Consider the following 22,311-nt stretch of genomic DNA (forward strand, 5'->3'; position numbering starts at 1 on the left):
CTGTACATATATTAATTACACTTTTCCACATTCCTCAGGATTACTCTGTTTTCCTCTAACTTTGAGTGGCAAATTTAGTTCATTAATTTCCAGTCTTTCTTTTTGTCCAATATAATCACTGAGGACTTACTATATTGATTTAGTTGTCTGATGTGCAGCACTTTTATTTATGATTCAATTTTAAGTATTTTTCTGATATCCATTATGTTCTATTCTCTGATTCATGAATTGTTTGTAATAATTCTTTTTAAGTTTTTAAATTCATGTAATATTTTTTTCTTTAGGTTAGTATTTGGTGTATCTTTTCCCATTCTTTCACTTTCAAATTTTTTCCCATTTTAAGATTAACATAGTGGGTCTGTCTCTTATAAGCAGCCACTTGCTGAATTTTTCTTTTAATTCAGCACAAAAACTGTTTTTAACTGGCAGGTCCAGAGAATTTATAATTATTTTCTTTATATTTTGACTTACTTCTATCATCTTATTTTCTACTTTTTATTTGTTTTTCCTTCCCAGTGATTATTTTTCTCTTCTTTTCCTTCTTTCCTACTTTTTTCTTTTTTCTTCTGGGTATCCTCCAATAGTTAAGAAGATTCTGTGTAACTTTTTCCCCTGATGTTTTGATTTGTTTAACGACAGAAAATAAAAAGCTTTTTTTGAAATACTCATACTCCTCTCTATAGTCTGACATATCCTCAGGGAGCATTTCTACCCCTTTGGGACTACTTTGAAAAATACAAATCCTGACCCATCTGGAAAACCTTTTACTTTTATTTCCACACTTCCTTTTTCAGAATCAAATGTACCTAACACTTGCGCAGTGACGCCTACTGGCCAGAACAATATTTCCATTAAACCTGCACCAGTAGTAAGGAAACTGGCATAGAAAGCATCAAGTAACTTACCCAAGTTCAGCAGCTGCTAAGGGTTGGAACTGGGAATTAGAGACACACCTAATTCTAAGCCCAGTGGACTCTCTGGTAGTTCTGCTTTCTCTAGGTTTCTGAGGAGTAAACATAGGTAGAACTACTCATGTGATGAAATTTCAGTACACAGAATATCATCAAGAAAGTGGCAGAGGCGAGAAGAGAAATCAGTATAATTAGAAAACTGATGAGATGTTTAAACCTTTTTTAAAAATCCCTGAAATCTGAGCTGATCATTTGGGAATGTATAGATGTTAGATTTGCCCCCTTGCTACTTTTGAACAGTATTGAGGGAGCAGTGATGAGACACCAAACTTTGGGAAGGCGATAATAAGCTTAACATAGAGACTGACACAGAATGATTCTGGATCCTGAGCAGCTGTGCTCACTAATCAGGGTGTTATTGTGCCCAGATTTCACCAGGGTCATCTCATTTGTAAATTCTCCACATGGGCTCGACCTCCCATTAGCCCAGTTGTCTTGAAGGCAATGTGTTGACCTGCATGTGTTCTATTATGTTTGATTTCATTTTTTTCCTTGGCTGTGAAATTCAATTAAACCCCACATTTTATGGCCTGAACGAAGTGGAGAGTAGATGTATAAAAGGCATTTGCAAAGCCCCTAGTTTACTATTTCTGCCAAGTCAGTTAGAGAAACCACTACTGAGGATCTTTTTCACTCCTTCCCATCCTGCAGAGAACTCGTTTCCCCAGTTCAGGCTGTCAAGTCCTATATCCTTAATAACAGAGCTTGGGGCTTCAGTCTCTTTTTTTTTTCCCCCAGATCAAAACTTTAACAATTTTTATTTCTGCTTCTAACATGACATTTTAAGATTATTTTTGGTTTTTTGTTTGTTGGTGGGGGAGGCTTTAGTCTTGACTCAGGTCTGGATGTGGTTGTAGCATTGCCTGGATGCATTTTTCTGATACCCACTAGACAATTGGACATTTCAAAAAGGTGAACAACCTAAGCTTTCTCTGTCATCTCTTTTGGTATTAAGAGATGGAGGATGAATGAGTGAGTTCACTAAGGAGTTAAAGTCTTAAGAAGACCAGAGGTACCTTTCTGCCAAGAAAAATATCGACAGAAAAAGCAATGATGTTTGCGTAGGGGAAAAGATAAGATGGCAACACCAGGAAAAAGAAAACTAAAATTGGTTGGTTGGTTTATCCACTTCCCTTGGGAGAAATCAATGTATAACTGACGATATGTTAGAGATTGTAGAACAAGTCTCAAAACACTGAGGATTACTGAACCCAAATGGTCTTCTTCAAGTTGTATCTACACAAACTGAAACAGGGAAGTTTGAACTTAATGCCTGAGTTTTCCAGCTCTCATGAGTATGCCAGCAATAGCTTTAAATGCCAGCAACAAGCACAATGCTGCTATGTTCTACTCAGTATTAAACAAAATTCTTGTAGCATAATTTTGTTATTTAGCAAGTTGACCATATCACAAATTAGATGAAGTATTTATCCGGGGCCTTCTATTGGTCACACCACAGAGGTAACCACAGAAGATTTAACTAAGGGTTCCAGATTATCGTATTTTCAGTGTTTTGTGGCATACAAAAATATGGACAGAAGACATAGCTCTTAAGAAACTAATACTTGGGTGAAGGGTAGGGTATAGCTCAGTGGTAGAGTGTGTGATTAGCATCACAAGGTCCTGGGTACAATCCCCAGTAACTGTTAGAAAAACAAACAAACAAACAAACAAACCTAATTACCACCAAAAAAATTAACTAACAAACAAAAAAGAAAACAAAAAAGAAACTAATATTTGGTTTGGAGCCATGTAATGCAAATTATTTCCTCACAAGTTTTTGTTCATGTAAAGGCAAACACATTATTGGAAAAAAAAAAGTTTTCAATCTCTTCCTAACACAGAAAACCTCTCCACAAAGTAGGCGGAAGAAAACAATGTTATTATTTAATAAATTTAAACCAGAATGTGATCCCAGGTAATCCACTAAGAGACTGCAAAAACAGGAAAAAATCTCATCCTTTTATATGGCTAAGCAGACACGACCCATTACATACATGCTCTCAAAATAAAGAATCCTCCAGTAAGAGAACTTGACGGCGCCATTTGTCACACATAGCTTATCATAAATCCACTTTGTAATTGAGGTGACCGTCTGTGTCAACTAATTGGCTTTATCCAAAGGAAATACAAACTTCTCATATGTTTATGACAAGTGTAGCTTTGCAACTGGGATCAAGGCACCACTCAAGTTAGATTTCTAGCCCTTGGAGAATAAGGGCAGAAACTTGGAGATAAGGGCACTGTCTTCCTTGATGCTTACATTTCAGAGATAGAGCCAAGTCCTTTAGAAAGACATTCCTGGGCCGTGAAGCTGACAAGCGGCTTATTTAACTTTTAAAAAGATTTACATCCATTTCAAAGAAACAGCAAAAGAATTTTCAATTACAGATTTCCTAAAGAAAACAGAAGGCGTTTGGGGGTGGGGAGGTGAGTCTCTTCCCTATTTTCAACAGGGAGAATTGTTTTCCTTTTTTTTCAAACTTTATCAAGTTATAATTGACAATTAAAGATGTGCATATGAAGATGTACAACTTAACAATATGATATATGTATACATTGTGAAATATTCACCACAATCAACAAGGAGAATTTTTAATTTGCCCTTACAGTGTTCGAGCAAAGGAGGAACATGGTAAAGCTCTCACAAAGGAAGGAAACGTCAAGTGTTCCATCAGGCCGATGTTCTTAAGTCTCAGTCTAGGGTTCTAGTACTCTTCTTCATGCTCTCCCTTTGAAATACTGTGTTTCAGCAAAAATTTCAGTGTTTTATCTCAAAAAATGTGTGCAGATGTAGCTCCTATACCCTTGGAATGCTTCAGCCAGTTTCCTGATTTGCAGTCTCTAATCAACTGGCAAGATAACAAGATCTGCTACTGCAGCTCCAGTGAGCTCTGTCTACTTCAGAAAGGTTGGTATTTTGTTTAAGTGTAATGATAAATCTTACATTTATCTACTGTATATATTATGCATGCATATCACTGATATTACCAGCTTAATATGGAACATATTTCTCATTCATTAAACACAATGGTTTTGTATTAGAATGAGAATTAAAAGATCACTGATAAGAGCTTTCACCTGCAGGTGCCTGTGCGGGGGGTGGAATTTGGAACTAATCATATTAATAGGTTAAAACATAAAGGGCACAATAGAGTAGGAGAAGATAGGATGAGCTCATGGGTAAAGTGCAGGTTTGAAGAAAAGAAGCCTTGCATTTCAGTCCCAGCTCAACCACAAATTAGCTATGAGGTCTTACTGAAGTTATTTACTAGCTCCCTTCAAACACATAAACACACACACGCTCCTTGGGGCTTGGTTTCCTTATACATCAAAGGAGAATAAAAATTTCTCCCTACCTGTTTGATAAGGCTACTAAGAAGATAAAATAAACTCACAGATATGAAAGTTTTCAGAAAAATATAAATACTATAGAATGTTAACTCACTATTTAAAAAAATTAACCATTATGGACAAATGCTAAATCCTACAGAATTTTGGAACTGAAATTTGGCTGGGATTTGGTAAAGAGGGTTGATCAGAGTAGGCACAATGCCTAATGTATATTTATTGACAGGCTGAAACACTCAGGAGCAACACTGTGATATAGGTGTGTTCGGTTGAACCTTGAAGAATGCTTTGCCTCCAAACAGATAAAGAAGAACGGAAAAAGTTCCCCAAATGGGAAAACAGCAAAAGTCTAAGGGAGCATCATTTGCATGATCTGGAAGGTGAGGAACTTAAGGATCAACCATTATTCAATATTACCCAGGTCTCAGAAATGCATATGGTCTGCTGGGCACAAGTAGCCTCTGAGAGGACATGAATTCAGTTTCATGGGTGCCTAGATTACAACACCAGGCCTCAGCATCAAGAGATACAGCTGGTTAAATTCCAGAAGCAGGAATAAAACAAAAGAGCAGAAGGGTCTTTGAGCAATAAAAGAAGGAGTTAGAAACTGTCAGCCAGAAGTCAAGACTCTATGTACTACTCTGTGCTATTGTGAAATCCATGTTATTTTGCCACGTGTTTTGTTTTGTTTTGTTCTGTTCTTGCCTCCTCCCAAGGATCAGAGGTAAAGCTTTTAAAAGGAAGAACTTGTGTAATTATCTTTGGAGGCCCTATGAGGATAAGTCTACCTGCAGTCAGACTTGTAGAAGACCACATAGGACAGTGAGTAGTAGGGGAGTCAAAATGATTTGTCTAGGGCCTATGACAAAGGTACAAAAAAGTAAAGAAAAGTAGAGAAGACAGCTCAGAACTGAGAAATGGCCACAGGAGCTTAACATTAGAGGGCTTCGATTATCTCTATCACTGCTAAAAAGCTGGAGATGGTCAGCAAACGAATGGCAGAGGCAATGCTTAAACATTATTCTTCTTTAATGGTTCCTAGACCGACCTTGTACCTGCACAGGGGGTAACATCTTCATTTATTAATCCATTATAAGGCAGGACCTAGTACTCTATGTTCATTATTGCTTATCTCTACAACAATACTGAAAAGCAGTTATCTCCAGTTTACAGATGAGAAAAACTGAGGACCAATGATTCAAAGCAACTTGCACAGTATAAATGCATACTGCGTTCCTAGCACTTTTCCAAGTGCTTTACCCTCCCAACTCATTTCTTCACACAAGAAGCCTATGAAGGAGGTTCTATTATTATATTCATTCCACAGTTAAGGAAACTGAGCTACAAAGTGGTTAAGTCAGAGCTCGTATTCCAAATGAAGCCAGCCTGCATCCTGTTCTTTATATAAAACCCTCTCTGAAAGAAAATCAATTAATGTTCATTTTGATGAGCAGAAGCAGGTGCTAGTTCTAGCAACTGGAACAAAATTGATAAGCTCCATCCATAAGAAAACTTGCAGGTGCTCTCTGCACGCTAGGTCTCTACCCTTCGCCCCGACAATGCCTCCCCCGGACTTCTAGGTACCCTCCAACGTGCTCACTCACATAAACTTGTGCACCAGGGCTGAGCCCTGATGCCTTTTACAATGTCACTTACCACCGTTGTCATGGAAGCTGATAAGTTTTCACTGACTCAATATTTATTCTCACCCTTATTGTGCAATCTCCAGTTTTTGATAAACACAGTAAAAAGGAACCAAAAGTGGTGCATAATGAATCTGTTCACAGGACAAAGATTACCATGGACATAGATAGTGGTATCAAATTAATGTTTTTGTGACAGAAATGATGACGAGAACACAAGTGGGTCTACCCTTAAAGATACACAATCCTCTCCCCTCCCACAATAAATCTTGGGGAAATAGGTAAAATTATCCACAGAGTCCTGTGTGAAAGATGTTATATAAGAGTAAAGTTTTGGTATGTTTGCAATGGACAGAATGAAAGGAGTTGGATTCTTTCTTGAGCTTTCCACTTACGAGAGTTGTTATGAATGTGAATTTGCTTTCACAGGTTAACGGCAACCAAGTCTCCTCCCTCTAAGAATAAGAACACAGCACTACCCTCTTTCAAAGGAAGAACATAATCCTTGTTACTTTCTCACTATTAGAGCAACGGATTTGTCCCAGATGGGACTGCATTTCACTAATGGTTGAATTAATTGAATACAGAACGGATAGGCATTGCTCCAAAAGGCAAGGCAGAAGCAAATTTTAAGTTTTCAGATGTTGACACAAAGGACAGTCTTCCCTCCCATTTAATTAGACTTCTAAACAGATACTTAAAATAGTCTGACCAGCAACTGCAGCATTTTTGCATTCTGCTATCATCTGGTTTATTTTCACAGTTGCCCTCTCTACCTAAGCTTTGATTCAGGCTGAAGATTTCTAGTGGTCTGTTTTCTGGTCTTTTGATGTTTTCTTTTCTAACTACATTGTCTCCTTCAGCAGCCTGATATTTGCTGAGCTGTTGAAGCTATTTTGTCTTAAATTAACTCCAACCATCTGAGAAAAGAGAGCATGTTCTAAAATGCAAAGCCACAGTGAATCTCCTGTCTCTCTGAACCTGGGCATCACCACCACTGTGGTCATCACAGTGGTGATGCTGGACAGATGACTGGGGAAGTCAGTAACAACAAAGAAGAGGAAAACCAATTTGGATAAAATAAGAGAAAGCAACACCTGAGCCTTTTACTTGAACACCAGATTCAAGGCATCAGCTCTCTAGGATCTGTTTAACTCTGTTCTATCAGTTTCCTCCTTCCCTTCTGGAACATCCTGGCTTCCTTCTAAAGTTTACAACAACCTTACAGTGTCAGCAATATCCTCATTTTACACAAGAGAAATCTGAGGCACAGAAAAGTAGCTTTCCCAGGGTTAGCCAGTGAGGAGATGAATGTAGAGTTTGAGCCCAGGTACAGATGATCCTAAAGATGTGATCCTTTTAAACTCTACCTCACTGCCTCCCAAATTAAGGTGAAAAAATCTTTTAATTTTTTAAGCATTGGAAGACTTTCAACTCAATTATCAAGACTTTTTGTGCCAAAAGATAACTTCATTTCCGTCCAACTACTAAACTGGCAAGATTGAAAGCCACTGAAATGATAAATCTGGATTATCTCATTCCTTCTTTGCCTTGTGTTTTGGATATACATATAGATACAAATAGACACAGGAAGAAGTATAGATAAACATACAGTTATAGATGATATATAGGAGATATATAGGTATAGAAACAGATATGGAACAGTCCAATACATTAGAGGATACCAAATTTTAGCGCTTTTACATTCTTCCTTTTTGAACAGAATTTAAATCATTCATCTTTGATATAGTGAATAAAAGCAGAAATGACATATTCATCAGTAGCTTGGAAAAGAAGAGTAGTGGAGGAACTGCATGCCCTCTTTTACAAAGAAAAGAGCAAGTGCACCAATCTCCTGTCTCTCTGAACCTGGGCAATTAATGTGTTCCAGACTTTTGCCTGTCTGATTCCAAGCACAGCAGTTACTGCTTTGCTGTACAGATAGAACAGTCCCTGTAACTGTAGAATTACTTTGCAAAGTCATTCCCAGGGACTTCAGTGCTATTATCAGTCACCCACAAATTCTGCCTCCAAAGTCTCTCCTTTTGATTCTCCACATCACAATGTCTTGGAATTGTTTTCATGTTCAGCTGTCATTGTGACTTTTTCCTTTGTATAAATGAAGGTCAAACACATTTTGAAATAGACAAGACTGTAATAGTGCGTGGCCTCAAATTGTATATATTATGTGATGAGCTTTCTAGCTGCTTTGATTTTTATCTGGGATCTAATAGTAGAGAATGCAGAGTGGTCAGACTGTGAATGAAGCAATCCCTATTTAGGCCTTCATCCCTATTTTAAACAAATTTTATATACACACACACACCTTTTCTGTAGTTACAATATTCAAACCACGAAATCCCAGGCTGCTTCTCACAGGGATGACATCTCAGAGTGGGACATCAGAAGTAATCAAAGAGTATTGTGTGTTTTTGGAAATAGGAAGAAAAAACTCAGGCCTCAGGGTAAATGCCAAGATGGTCTATAATGATCATCTTTTTATTTCCCTCTTCACTTCCTCTCTCTCTACTCACCTCTTGCCCTTCCAGGCCTTCCAAAGCAGCTACAATAAGAATGCTCACTTAACTGGAGGAAGGCTGATCCTTAAGAGATATGGCATCACATTGGATGGAAACAAAAAGAAAATAGAGTCAGTTAACAAAGATGTCATGTTTTTAAAATCTAAACTTTGAATAATTACAGAGAGAGACTGAGAATCCTCCACAACTGGCTTAACTATCAACATTAAGTGACTGGGTCCAATGAGGAATTCACTAATCTAGGTGAGATGCAAAACAAAGACAAAGAAGAGAATTCCTAAGATTAGGATGATGGAAGAAAATATTTAGATTGGAAGTAGGACAAGGAATTTCTCCTTATCTACACCTGTCTTAGGATTTCATCAGAATCCAGCAGAAAATCATATTTGTGATTATGAAGTAATTATAAAGATGTTTCTATTTGTGCTTAAGTTAACTTTAAATAGTTAATTCTATAATGTAGTATCATTAAGAATAGTTTTGGTAGGTTAAGAGTCCTCTCTAGGATTCGACCAACCATAACCTTAATCTCTTCCCCACAAGGCTGCCTCCAGTTCTACGAAATCACTTCCTCCTACCAAATTTAAATTTTAAATTCCCCACACCCACCAACACCATCACAACTATTAGTTCCATCTTTCCTCACCAACTCCTTCCCTGAGAAGCTAGAGTATAGGAATAAGACAGAAGTAAACAAAAACAAGAAAATCTGATTAGCCTGTGATCATATCAAGTTTCAGTGAATATTCTTAAGAAAGGTGACAATCAGAAAGACATGACTTAGATTTTACAAAATATACATGATTTTAGAAAATTCTGCTTTCCAGAGTTGATAGAGAAGATCACTGGTACCTAGAAGAGCCAGTGCTGTTGTAAGAATCCAGTCTACTTTGAGTGTATCACTGTATTCCCAAGAGCTGGACCGACATCTGGCCTTCAGAAGATGCTCATTAAAATCTGTTCCATAAATTTAAAAAATAGCCAATTTTGTCTTTCTGACCTTTTCTTAACTGAAAAACACTGAGTAATAAGGGTTTTGTAACATTTTGTTTAGCAGCTAAACTCATTATGTTTCTCTTAAAACCCTTATGCTGAATTCCTATACATAAAATAGGAAAAGTGGAGGGTGAAAGCAAAAAGCCAGAGAACCCATCCCTTCTTCCGCCCCTTGCCCTTGTAGCACTTCCACAGAGCACTACATTCTGAGGACAATCAACCTAAAGGTTGTTCTTCCCAATTCTCGCATTCCGTGATTCTGTGACATCTAACACAAGGCAGAATTTTATCCCCTGAAGCCTTGGAGAAATATAACCTTGCTTTATGCAGGAAAGATAGACTTTGATCTGGAGCATGAGAACAAAAAGACGTTCTTCAACCTGAGATTCCACTCACTCACTCCCACCTGACATCATGGGCCTATAAAACAAGAGTAGCTTCTGCCCAGCCTTAACCTTCTGGTATACCTCAGCAAAGCTGGAAAGTAATCAGTGGGGTTCCTCATTGTGTAATTGCTAAGAGGAGGTTTCCGGGCCTGATACTGATCATAGTTGCAATTAAACTTTCATTTCAGACAAAGTTTCAGCATACACTCAAGGCTGATGTCAAAGAATAAAATCAACTTATTAAGAAGAGGTCAAAGCAGAGAACTTGGAGCTAAGCTATGCATGTAGTATGGTCGAGGGTGGAGGTGAAGGGGGAGAGGAACATGAAAGAAACTTACAGTAGGGAAAGGAATAGGCCCATTGTCGGTGTGCAGATTGTTTTCGGGAAAATATCTGGGGTTCAACAATGTCTATACTGTTTGTATCTAAACATTATTACTAATAATAGCTAGCATTTGTTGACCCCTCTTAAGTGCCAGGCACAGTCTTTAGTACCTAATTCCATTGTCATATTTAATCTGCCCAACAACTCTATGAGCTCAGCATACTTTTTTACCTCCAGTGTAGAAAGAGAAAAATGAACTCAGGCTGGTTAAGAAACAATCTCAAGGTCAGACAGCTAATAAATAGCAAAACCAAGATTCAAACCCAAGCCTATCTTATGCGTAAACTCTCATAACCTCTCCCTGCTGGGGCTCTTTGGAATCTAACAAAGATGCCTACAGAATGTCACAGCAGGTTCCTGATGCCTATAGGAGTTCCTGACACAAACCTTCTTGAAATCAGGTACACTTTCTTAATGACAACCCCATCCCACCAGTCAGTCCTGCCTTTTCCTGCCTCTGGTCTTCTGCAAGAGCCAGGTACAACAGCATCTCAAAAGTCTGGAAAACCAACTCATGTTCTGCCATCTTTCATTAATAAGGATTAAAAATGCTCTAAATGCTATGCCAATTACATGCTCATTCGGAAGTTAAAAACATCCATCTAGCATAAAAGTAGCACAGTGTAGGGTAGGAAAAATGCAGCTTAAGTCCAACTCCTTGTTCTGCTATGTAGAGCTGGATAGCGTGGAAAAATCACCTAAATGCTTTAAAACTCAGTCTTCCTATCTCAATAGAGGAAAAATACTACCAGCCTGCATACATTAGGATAGTCAAATGAGATGAAAAGAGCCAGTTTCTAAGGTGTAGTGAATGTCAATAAACAGGACTGCTGTTCATAAAGTCAGTGGTGCCTTGACACTAAGCATTCGACCTTGAAAAGGGTTTGCCTCAGTTCAAACCTCAGCTTTGTTACTTCATTGCTCTATGACTTTGGACAAGTTTACTAACTGTCCTTGGTTTTCAGAACTATAAAATGGGTATAATAGTAGCAATACCACATAGGGTTGTTGCAAAGATTAACACAGAAACAGAATGACTAGCGCTGCTAACAATGATCATATTGAGTGTACACTATGGGTTAGGCATTATACTTTTTAAACATATATAATATCAATACATAATATGTGTTTTTATTACTTTTAATGTTATCATTATTTATTCTCATGAATTTGTGTCTTAGGAATCAATCATTTCAAAACTGATTCAAGAAAGCATAATTAAAGAGAAAAACATTCTAACACCATAGGAGCTGCTGAATCAAACCAAGACTGATACCAAAACTACCCTAAACCTTTTAATATGGTGAACCAAGAAATACTTAAAGCAGTTTAAATTGTGTATTTTCTCTCTTCAGCCCAGAAAGAGCCCAAATTGATAGAACTGAATTTAGTCAAATAAGCAGTTACTCTCCAACTGTGTAAAATTGATTAAAAAAACACAATCCAACCATGGTTTTCCTTTTAGCCAGTTCTGAAATACAGACCCTGGCACTGACATTCACCAGCTGGAGAAAAGTCTGGAGCAGATCAGTGTGTTAAATGAAGGCAGATTCCATGTCAGCATCTGGTCAGAGGCCCACAAAAGATGTTAAGAAAATTATGTTATGATGTACAAAACTGAAAGGAACTTTAAGGAGCTGTCACAAGCAAAGGCTGCTGTGAAGAGCTTCATGGGTTGAATCCAACACTAAGGAAAGAATACACACTTGTTCTCCTAATTTAAACAACAGAATGAACTCAAGTAATAGTCTCAACTCACTCCTAAAACCCTATTAATACAAATTGTATTAAATTAATACAATTTAAAAGACAGCCCACAAAGACAAATCATGAAGAAGAAGAGACAATTAACAGCAAAGTTTCATCATTTTAGAAGCTGTAAAGTAGACAGGTGAGAGATAACTGATTTAGCAGAAAAGGGAGAGGGAGAAATCAGTCAGCAGTAGGAAAAGACAAGAAGCAAATCATTTTATACTTCATGGTCCTCCAAAGAGTTCAACAATTAGCAAGCACTAGGTATCTTTGAAAATAAGGGTGGAGATAAGGTAGGAAGGAAGGAAGGAAGGAAGAAGGAAAGAAGAAAGAAAGAAAAAGAAAGAAAGAAAGTAAGAAAGCAAGAAAGCAAAAGAAAAAAAGAAAGAAAGAAGGAAGGAAGAAAAAAGGAAGGAAAGAAAAGAAGGAAGGAAAGAAAGAAAACTTGGTGCAAAGTATTTAAACAGTAGCTAGGTCCCAAGATTTCACTTTATCTCAACACAAAGGTGAGATTTTTTTCTCTGAAAATACGAAAACATGGGGTTTCTATACTCAGAGCCCCTAGGCATTGTTAAGTAAGGACTACCATAATGAAATGGGGCCATGCGGAATAAAAGCATCCATACTGAATGTTGAGGCCCCAGCTTTTCCCTGCATCTGCCTTTTCTGTAATACTGGAAGCCAGCCATATCCCCACTAAGCAAGAGACTGGAAGACCTTTTTCTGAGGAATCTGACCAGCCCAAAGAAAATAACTAAAGATATGGACATAGGCAGTTCTTCAAGGAAACAGCCAGCCAGATAGTCCTCAACTGAAAACCAAATTTGAAAAGACTCATTGATACATACAGAATTCCCAATCAGTTTCTGAGTGTCCCACTCTTAAACATGAGCAGATAGCCAATGATCATCAGCTATTAATGGCATGCCTCTAAAATAATTGACAGAAACCAAACAGACAGGAGGAAAGAAAAAGAGAGGAAAAAAAAACACATGGAGGAATGAAAAGTAATGGGGGAAAAATTAAACAAACTACCAAACAGAAATTTAGCATTTAAATCATAAGTATCCAAGAGTAGATATTGAGTTGATGAATCAAGAAAACAGTGGTATAAAACACCAGAACATTTAAAGAATGAAAAAGAATAGTCTTTGGCAATAAAAATGCTATAGCAGAAATGAAAACAACTCAATAGAATCGTGGGCAATTATTTTTTTTTAAGGCAACAGGAAGACAAGGAAATAGAAAATAGAGGGAAAAAGATTTTTAAAACTAGAGGACCCATCCAGTAGGTTTAATGTCAGAGTAATAGGTATTCCAGAATGCAAGAAAAGAGATGAGAAAGAAAGAGAGAGGAGGAAGTGGGCGAGAGAGTAGGGAATCATTAAGGAAATAATTAAAGAAAATTTCTGGAACTGAAGGAAATAAGTTTACAGAATAATGGGCCATCCATCATACGACCAACATAGAAAATGAAAATAGACATTCCAAGATACAACATCATCATCATGTTTGAAAACACTGAGAATACAGAATATATCCTAAAAGCTTCCAGAGAGGGAAAGGAAATTTCACGCAAAGATTTTAGAATAGGAATGGCTCAGAACTTCTCAGTGACAACACTGGAAGCCAAAAGAAAGAACGGAGTAATGCTTCAGATTCTGAGGGAAAAATTTCCACCCAACAATTGCACATCTAGTCAAACTATCAATTAGTGTGAGAATATGATGAATATATTTCTAGATGTGAAAGACCTCAAAACTTTGCTTCCTATACTCCCTTCCTCAGCAAAGTACTGGAGGCCACACCTCACCAAAATTAGGAAGTAAACTAGGAAAAAGGAAAATTTGTAATTAATAAAAGAGAGGGCAGAGGAATAACAGGCTAATGGTGAAGACAGATTCCTAATGCAACACTGAGGGAGCAAACTGGTCCAAAGGCTTTAGGAAAGTTATTTCAAGAAATAAGAGTAAAACTAACACTTAATGCATTTGACGATATTCAGAGGAAATTCACTCAATGGGGGAAGATTGCAGAGATGGGTTAACTACTGAGTCATTGGAAAATAAGCCAACTATGAAACAATACAAATCAAAAACAATAATTACTAAGACCAAGAAAAAAAAAAGTCATGTATGAAAGGAAAAGAAATTATGCGTACTACATGGCTCAGCTACAAATAATGTTTACTATTCATAATAAACACTGAATAGTGACCCAAATACACTTCTAAGGGTAGCTACTGGGGAGGGTGCAGAGATGAGGTGTGCACGTGTCTATGAGGTGGCAGTGATCAAAGACAGCTAAATCCTCATCTTCTATTGTGGGAAATCAATAGATTATGCCTAAAAGTAGCCTATCCAGAAATTGCAATACCAGTATATTATTTAAATACATGATTCAAAAGAATCAGCTGAAAGAGTTGAAATTGGTTGCCTCTACAGAATAGGAGATACAAAAAGGGCTTAAGGGATTATCGTTTTCATAACAAGAATTGTACAGTAAATTGTAGATGTACCTCTTTAAACTGTGTACAAGTATAATTTTGATTTTAAAAAACAGAAATAAAAACCAAGCATTTTGTCTCAAACAGACCAGGAAGGGCCTTTGCCTGCCCATATATCAAATCAAGAAAGCATGAACCTAGAAGGGTGTTGGATCAAGTGACAAAATCAAGATAACACTAGGGCAGATCTGGGCTACAGATGGAGAAATATAAAGACTTGTACTTACTCAGTAAATATTTACTGTGGCCCCAGGGCCTCTTTCCTCCTCTTCCCCCTCTTCCTACTCCTCCTTCTTCTGCTCCCCACCTTCCTCCTCTTCCTCTTCCTTTTCCTCCTCCTCATTACCACCATCACAACAAAAAATCATTAAGCAGTTACTCTGTGCCATATACCATGACAAAAGCTTTACATAAATAATGCCATTTAATCTTCACAATTTCATAATAAGAAGTATTTTATTACTTCCATTTTACAGATAAGAAAACTGAGGCACAGAAAAGTTAACTTGCCCAATGTTGCACATCTAGTAAGCAACAAGCCAGCATTTGCCATTAGGCAACCACACAGTTTTATTCCAGAGCTTAGGCCCTTAACCACTGACTAAACTACTGAGCACAAAGACAGTCAATACATTTTTACTGAATGAAACTCAGACAAGTACATATTATGAGATAGGCACTGGGAATACAAAGATGAAAAAGAAATTCAGTCCCTGAAATCAGGGAGTTTTGTAGTCTGACAGCTTAAAAGCATAACTCTGAAGCCAACTCTGTTAGATGTGAACTTGGTCCTAGTGGGTTAATCTTAATTTTTATGGCTATCTCATTCTTAGACACGCCATGTCTGTTGGTAGTCAAAATACACAAAATTTACTCCCTGTCAGAGAGATCATCTACTCTCTACTCTCCACTCTCCCATTTTGCAAATAGGAAAACTGAGACCCAAGGATTTTATAACTTCTTCAAGGTCAAATAGAGGCAAAACCAAGATCAGAGTCATGTCCCTTGGCTTCCACTTTGGTGCTCATTTTTACTGAGTCAGAACCTACATAAGTAACAACTCCCAGCAATTAACATTTACCCTTTGCATCCATAGAGCAAGTGGTGCCACTGTTAGTCACTAACTAGGGAAACTCACTGTAAAAGAGCAGAAATGGATTTGATCAGGTGACATTCCAAGGACATTTTAAAATAAACAATGAACCTATAAAGTAATGGAGACTGTATTTATTCTGCTGCTCAAATTGATTGCTTGGATATGGTTTACAATATTAAACTATTTATAAATATATATTTAATTTCCACCCATCTCTACCAGGAACCATAATGTAAATTTTAATCAGCATTTTCCCTAACATCTGAAAGGCAATTATAAGGCTATATTAACATTCATCTTGCACGACTTCTTTAAAGGCTCAATTGTTTAGTATGGCTGTTAAATCATTAAGCAGGCACACTGTGTGATAAACAGGACTGATCTGAATTCACTATTTTTTTATCTAAAACATTTTCCCAGAGTTGGATTAAATAAATTACCTAATTATCATACAAAAGTCAGACACAATTCCCTGACTGATCTGTCATCTTGGTGAAAGTATGATCTCACTATACTTATTAAGTCAGTCATCAAATACCTCAAATGAAATAAATTTATCTTCACCAAATACAACATTTTTATTTTAACTCTCAAGACATTTTCAACAATATAAGAAGATAAGTAATAAGATATGTGGAGAGAGTCAAAGAAATAACATTTTACCAAAATAAATGGTAGTTAAATGATAGAACCCAATAAACAAAATTCTGGAGGAATAGCCACTAATCCTATGCTGCAATTTACAGAAAGGATTCCATATTGCTTTCTCTTTGTTACTTATTATAAATGGTTGAGCTGTCTTTCAGGATTTTTTGACCTTCCAAAAAGGAGGCTATACTTAAGAGGTTAGATTCCTGATTCTTCCCAGGCCTCCAAGCAAAAAATACCAGTCATTTTCATCTTTAACCCCTTCTCCCCATCCACTTGACATTCCTGGTCGATTCCACCTTTCAAACCCCTTCCTCACCATTCTCTACAATCATTTCCTGAGTCCAAGCCTTCATTACTCCTACCATAGTGTAACTCATTTATTTCAACAGGTCTTCCTCTGAACTTGTCTCACACTGGCTAATTCATATTTTATACTACGGCCACAAGGCAAGTCCTAGTGTTTAGGCTTGAATTCAGAGCCATCTCCCATTTGTCCCTCTTCTACCAAGCTTACCTCCAATTAACCCCTCCTCACACTCACACACACACAGAGACTAGAATACAAGCTATATGGTGGAGTTTTGTTCTCCACAGAATCTCCAATGCCTAGGACAATGCCTGGTACTTAGTAGATGCTCAGTAAATATTATTTGAACATAGGAATGAACGTGGCATATGCTCACCTTATACTGAAAAAGCCATTGCAAAATTACACTCAGCTTTGAAGGTTCTGGGCTCCAATTACATTAATTACAAAACTAAATAAATTCCCAGCAATCTTTCAAAGTTCTCTTCAAACAATGCCTCCTCTAAGTATTGCTGACACCCTTAGTGTCATTTGTTCCCACAGGACCTTATCTCTTTCCATATCTCTTTAAACTGCACTTTTTTATTGTGTTAAAATATACAAAACACAAAGTTTCCATTTTAACCATTTAAGTTTATACTCTAGGGGTGTTAAGTATGTTTACATTTTTGTATAACCATTGGACTCATCATGTCCATAACTTTTTCATCATCCCAAACTGAAACTCTGTACCCTTAAACAATAAATTCTCATTTCTCCCACCCCATGTCCCTGGAAACTACAATTCTACTTTCTGTCTCTATGAATTTTACAATTCTAAGTACCTCATATCAGTGGAATCACATAATACTTGTTATTTAGGTCTGGCTTTTTTCACTCAGCATAATGTCTTCAATGTTCATCCATGTTACAGCATATGTCAGAATTTCATTCCTTTTTAAAGCTGAATAATATTCATATACATATACATACACACACACCACATTTTGTTTATCCAGTCATCCATTAATGGACTTTTGGGTTGTTTCCACCTTTTGGTTACAGTGAATAATGCTGCTGAGAACATGGGTATACAAATATCTGTTTGAACCTCTGTTTTCAATTATTTTGAGTACTGAAATAACCAGAAATAGAATTGCTAGATTATATGGTAATTGTATGTTTAATTTTTAAAGGAACCATCATAATGTTTCCACAGCAGCTGCAACATTTTACATTCCCACCAGCAATGCACAACAGTTCTGCTTTCTCCACATCCTCACCAACACTTGATATTTTCTGTTTTTGTTTGTTTTTTTTGTTTGTTTTGATAATAGCCATCCTAATAGGTAGGAAGTGGTATCCCATTATGGCTTTTATTTGCATTTCTCTGAACATTAATAATATTGAGCATCTTTTCATGTGCTTATTGACCATCTGTATGTCTTCTTTGGAGAAATATCTGTTAAAGTCCTTTGTCCATTTTTCAGTTGGGTTGTTTTCTTGTTCTCGAGCCTAGGAGTTCTTTATATATCCTGGCTATTAATCCCTTATCAAATATATTATTTGCAAATTTTTTCCCATTCTGTGTGTTGTTGAGGTTCAATTTAACTATTTTTTCTTTTATTGCCTTATTTTTGGTGTCATATCCAAGAAAGTATTACTAAACCCAATGTCATGAAGATTTTCCCTATGCTTTTTCTAAGATTTTTGTAGTTTTGTCTCTTACTTTTAGATCTTTGATCTACTTTGAGTTTACTTGTTTAATTTTATTTTTATTGACATGTAGTTAACTTAATGATGTTAGTTTCAGGAGTACAGAAAAGCAATCCACTTATAATTACATATATTATACACTTAGATTCTTTTCCATTAGAACTTATTACAAGAGATGGAATATAGTTCCCTGTGCTATACAGTAGGTCCTTTATAGTTTTCTTTGGATATATGCCCAGGAGTGGGATTTCTGGATCATATGGTAATGCTATTTTTAGTTTTTTAAGGAACCTCCATACTATCCACCATAGTGGCTGCACAAATTTACATTCCCATCAACAGTGTAGGAGGGTTTCTTTCTGTCCACAACCCCTTTAGCATTTATTATTTGAAGACTTTTAATGATGGCCATTCTGACTGCTGTGAAGTGATACCTCATTGTAGTTTTGATTTGCATTTCTCTGATAATCAGTGATACTAAGCATCTTTTCAGGTGCCTATTGACCATCTGGATGTCTTCTTTGGAAAAATGTCTATTTAGGTTTTCTGCCCATTTTTTGATTGGGTTGCTTTTTTTAAATATATACTAAGCTGTATGAGCTGTTTGCACATTTTGGAAATTAGTCCCTTGTTGGTCACATCATTTGCAAATATTTTCTCCCATTCTGTAGATTGTCTTTTCATTTTGTTTATGGTTTTCTTTGCTATACAAATACTTTTAAATTTAATTAGGCCCCATTTGTTTATTTTTGCTTTTATTTCCATTACTGTAGGAGCTGGTTTAAAAAATATACTGTTGCGATTTATGTCAAAGAGTGTTCTGCCAATGTTTCCTCTAGGAGTTTTATAGTATCCAGTCTTACATTTAAGTCTTTAATCCATTCTGAGTTTATTTTTGTATACGGTGTTGGAGAATATTCTAATTTCATTCTTTTACATGTAGCTGTCTACTTTTCCCAGCATCACTCATCAAAGAGACTGTCTTTTTTCCATTGAATATTCTTGCCTCCTTTGTCATAGATTAATAAACCATAAATGCTTGGGTTTATTTCTGGATTTTATATCCTGCTCCATTGATCTATGTGTCTGTTTTTGTGCCAGTACCATAGTTTTCTGACTACTATAACTTTGTAGGATAGTCTGAAGTCAGGGAGCAGAATTCCCCCAGCTCTGCTTTTCTTTTTCTCAAGATTGTTTTGGCTATTCGGGGTCTTTTGTTTTTCCACACAAATTTTGCCATTTTTTGTTTCAGTTCTGTGAAAAACATCATGGTAATTGGATATCGATTACATTGAATCTATATATTGCCTTGGGTAGTATGGCCATTTTAACAATATTGAGTCTTCCAATCCAAGAACACAGTGTATCTTTCTATCTGTTTCTGTTGTCTTCAATTCTTTCATCAGTGTCTGATTGTTTTCAGAGTACAGGGCCTTTGCCTCCTTGGGTAGGTTTATTTTTATTCTTTTTGATGTGGTGGTAAATGAGATTGTTTCATTAATTTGTTTTTCTGATACTTCGTTGCTAATGTATAGAAACACAACTGATTTCTGTATATTAATTTTGTATCCTGCAACATTACCAAATTCACTGGGAAAATTATTAGGCAAGGGGAAAGAGTAGAAGTTAGAAAGAAAGAGTAGAAGGTAGAAGCAGAAGGCAGAGAAGATCATATCAGGACTAGGTATCTTTAACACAAAGTCTTAGAAGAGAAAAAGTTAGCCCCATTGAGATTGGAAATGTGATTCCAAGTTGGAAATAGTAGAGGAATCTGGGATGTGTTTAAGGGTTTCTAATAGTACAAAATCAGTTCACCTTATTATATTGTCCTGGGTCTAGGTAAAAAAATATTCTTGGGCAGAGCTAAGGCTGTATCACCCTGTGCACTGAGGCAGGAACCGAGAAACACCCCCTAAATTCCTATGAATTCCTATCAGACTGAGTGGTGAATAAAAGTTGCTCAAAATTTCTGCAATATCAAAAATTCTGGTTGCTCTGCACCTATGGAACCCTAGAAGTTATGAGTCAATACATTCAAACCCCTGATGTATCTAACTTTGAGGTTTGTTCTTACTTCATTATATAGACTTAAGACTCATTATTTCCTAGAAATGTATCCTTCCCATCAAGATACTTCATCCTCAAGATTCTTCCAATTTGGCCAGAATTAACCACACCATATCATGTATTACCAAACCTTGCAAACCTGTTTTAGCATTCTCCCAAAGAATTTGCCTGTTTTCTCTCTCCGCCTACTTTTTTTCTTTTCCTTTCTTTTTTACTTTTATTTTTATTTTTTGGCCTGAAAGGAAGAACTAGATAAAAGAATTCATTTTATAGCACTATGCTATTATGGTGTTTAATAAATACTAAGTAATATGCTTATAATTGCTAGGTACGGGCAACAGCTGCTACTATGGATCATACATCTTCTCTATGAAAAGATTTTATTAGATTTATTTGACGCTGAGATGACAATGCTGTTTTTTGCTTTTATGTTTGTCTTTTTTTTTCAGTTGTGACATGAATAATCACAGAAGAGATTTAACTGAAAATAACATATTCTAAGGAACATTATGTTTTGCTTTGTATTATTTTTTTCTGTATTCAATATCACATTTGCAATTTGTATATTTTTAAATTCATTTTCAAGGTCATATTTTCCTTCAAAAGTTTGCCTGGAATAGGCAGGATGTGTGTGTGTGTGTGTGTATGTGAGCATCCATACCCATGGAGAGATGGAGAATAAGTGGGGATTAAATAGTTGATCTATTTCCAAATACAATCTAAAAGAATTGCTGTTTGTGATCTTAAGGGTATACATAAAATGAATTTCAGTGAACAGCATATGTCCCCATGTATTCGTCAATGACAGTAGTCTTTACATCCAAATCTGGACTTCCAACTGCAAGACTCCGTAAAACAAAATTCTAATTTGGAATAAAACCCATTTCAGTAAGTATCCTCCATGCTTTGTAAGTTTTCTAAGTTTCTGTTTCCTTCAAACCACTTATTTATCTGATATCTTTAAAACCCTGTCTCTTAAAAGATAATTCTGCACAAGAACTTAACTCATTTTATGACAAATGACTTTTGTCATGACAACTGTCAGTGGAGAACTTACAAAATAATTTCATATAAAAAAAATAAAGAAGAAAAACCTCTCAATTTTCATGAGGGAAACAGCATTTTTACTGTCTTATCAGTCTGAGAGCTCCCAAAACAACTCCAGGTTTGAGCTCTCTTTTGCCTTTCACATTAGTAAGATTGTTAGCTACAATTTGGATTTCAGAAGGGTAGATGGCTGATGGGAGAGTGAGGGAAAAAATGCAGCATGATTTTCCAAACCCAGGTGGAGGATGTGGCTGTGTCTTTAGAAAACTCTGCTGAGACTCTCTCCTGAACTCCACAGAACCCTAAAAAGGGAGCTGGGAAGAAACTGACTTCTCAGCAACTCCCTGTACTTACTTCAACAGAGTGGTGGTCTTACTTTGAATAACAAAAAAGGACAGCACGGAGGTGCAGATGCCACTGTGAGGTAAGGGGTTCTGTGGGGCTCAGTTTGAGCCATTCCTTCCTTTGGATTCTAGCTTCAGAGGGAGTAAGGTTGTTCCGTCGTGTTAGGAAAACTTTGTTTCACGGCACTAAAGTCCACAGGGGAGCAGAGTAGGGGATGTGAAGTGCGCAGCGACAGCAGAAGCGGCTCACTGATCTGCAGAGTTCTCTGTCCATGAAGGGAGTAGTCAACAAAGCAGTAGCTCTTAGCAGCCTCAACTTTCATCTCAGAAGCCAGGACTCACAGAGTAGGTGGCTGTGAATCTCTTTTTGGCTTGTTCTGTCAGTCCTGACACTTCTGCTGTTCTTCCTGATCAAGCACCAAGAATGGTCACTCAAAACTGAAAATAGCAAGGGTAGACAAGTAGGATAGTTTAGTTGGTTTGTGGGTAGGCTGCTGACACTAAAGTTGTGAGCTTGATTCCCAAATTACAGCAAAGGAAAACAATATCTTAACATACTGAGAAACCAGCACTG

At 36.8% G+C, this 22,311-nt stretch overlaps 1 long non-coding RNA gene across 16 annotated transcripts in view; it reads right to left on the reverse strand.

Annotated features, from left to right (window-relative positions):
• The window catches only part of LOC140698773 (uncharacterized), a 548,636-nt gene that overhangs the window by 305,554 nt on the left and 220,771 nt on the right, over window positions 1-22,311 (reverse strand). For 2 of the 16 annotated variants that reach the window (XR_012076714.1, XR_012076700.1), the window contains one exon: window positions 21,448-22,175. The exons of the other annotated variants lie outside the window; for them this stretch is intronic. This is a non-coding gene — a long non-coding RNA (uncharacterized lncRNA). Of the gene's footprint in view, window positions 1-21,447; window positions 22,176-22,311 lie in introns of those variants that run through there. 16 annotated transcript variants of the gene reach the window in all.

This window comes from Vicugna pacos, chromosome 10 (genome assembly GCF_048564905.1).
Source record: "Vicugna pacos chromosome 10, VicPac4, whole genome shotgun sequence".
NCBI lineage: Eukaryota > Metazoa > Chordata > Mammalia > Artiodactyla > Camelidae > Vicugna > Vicugna pacos.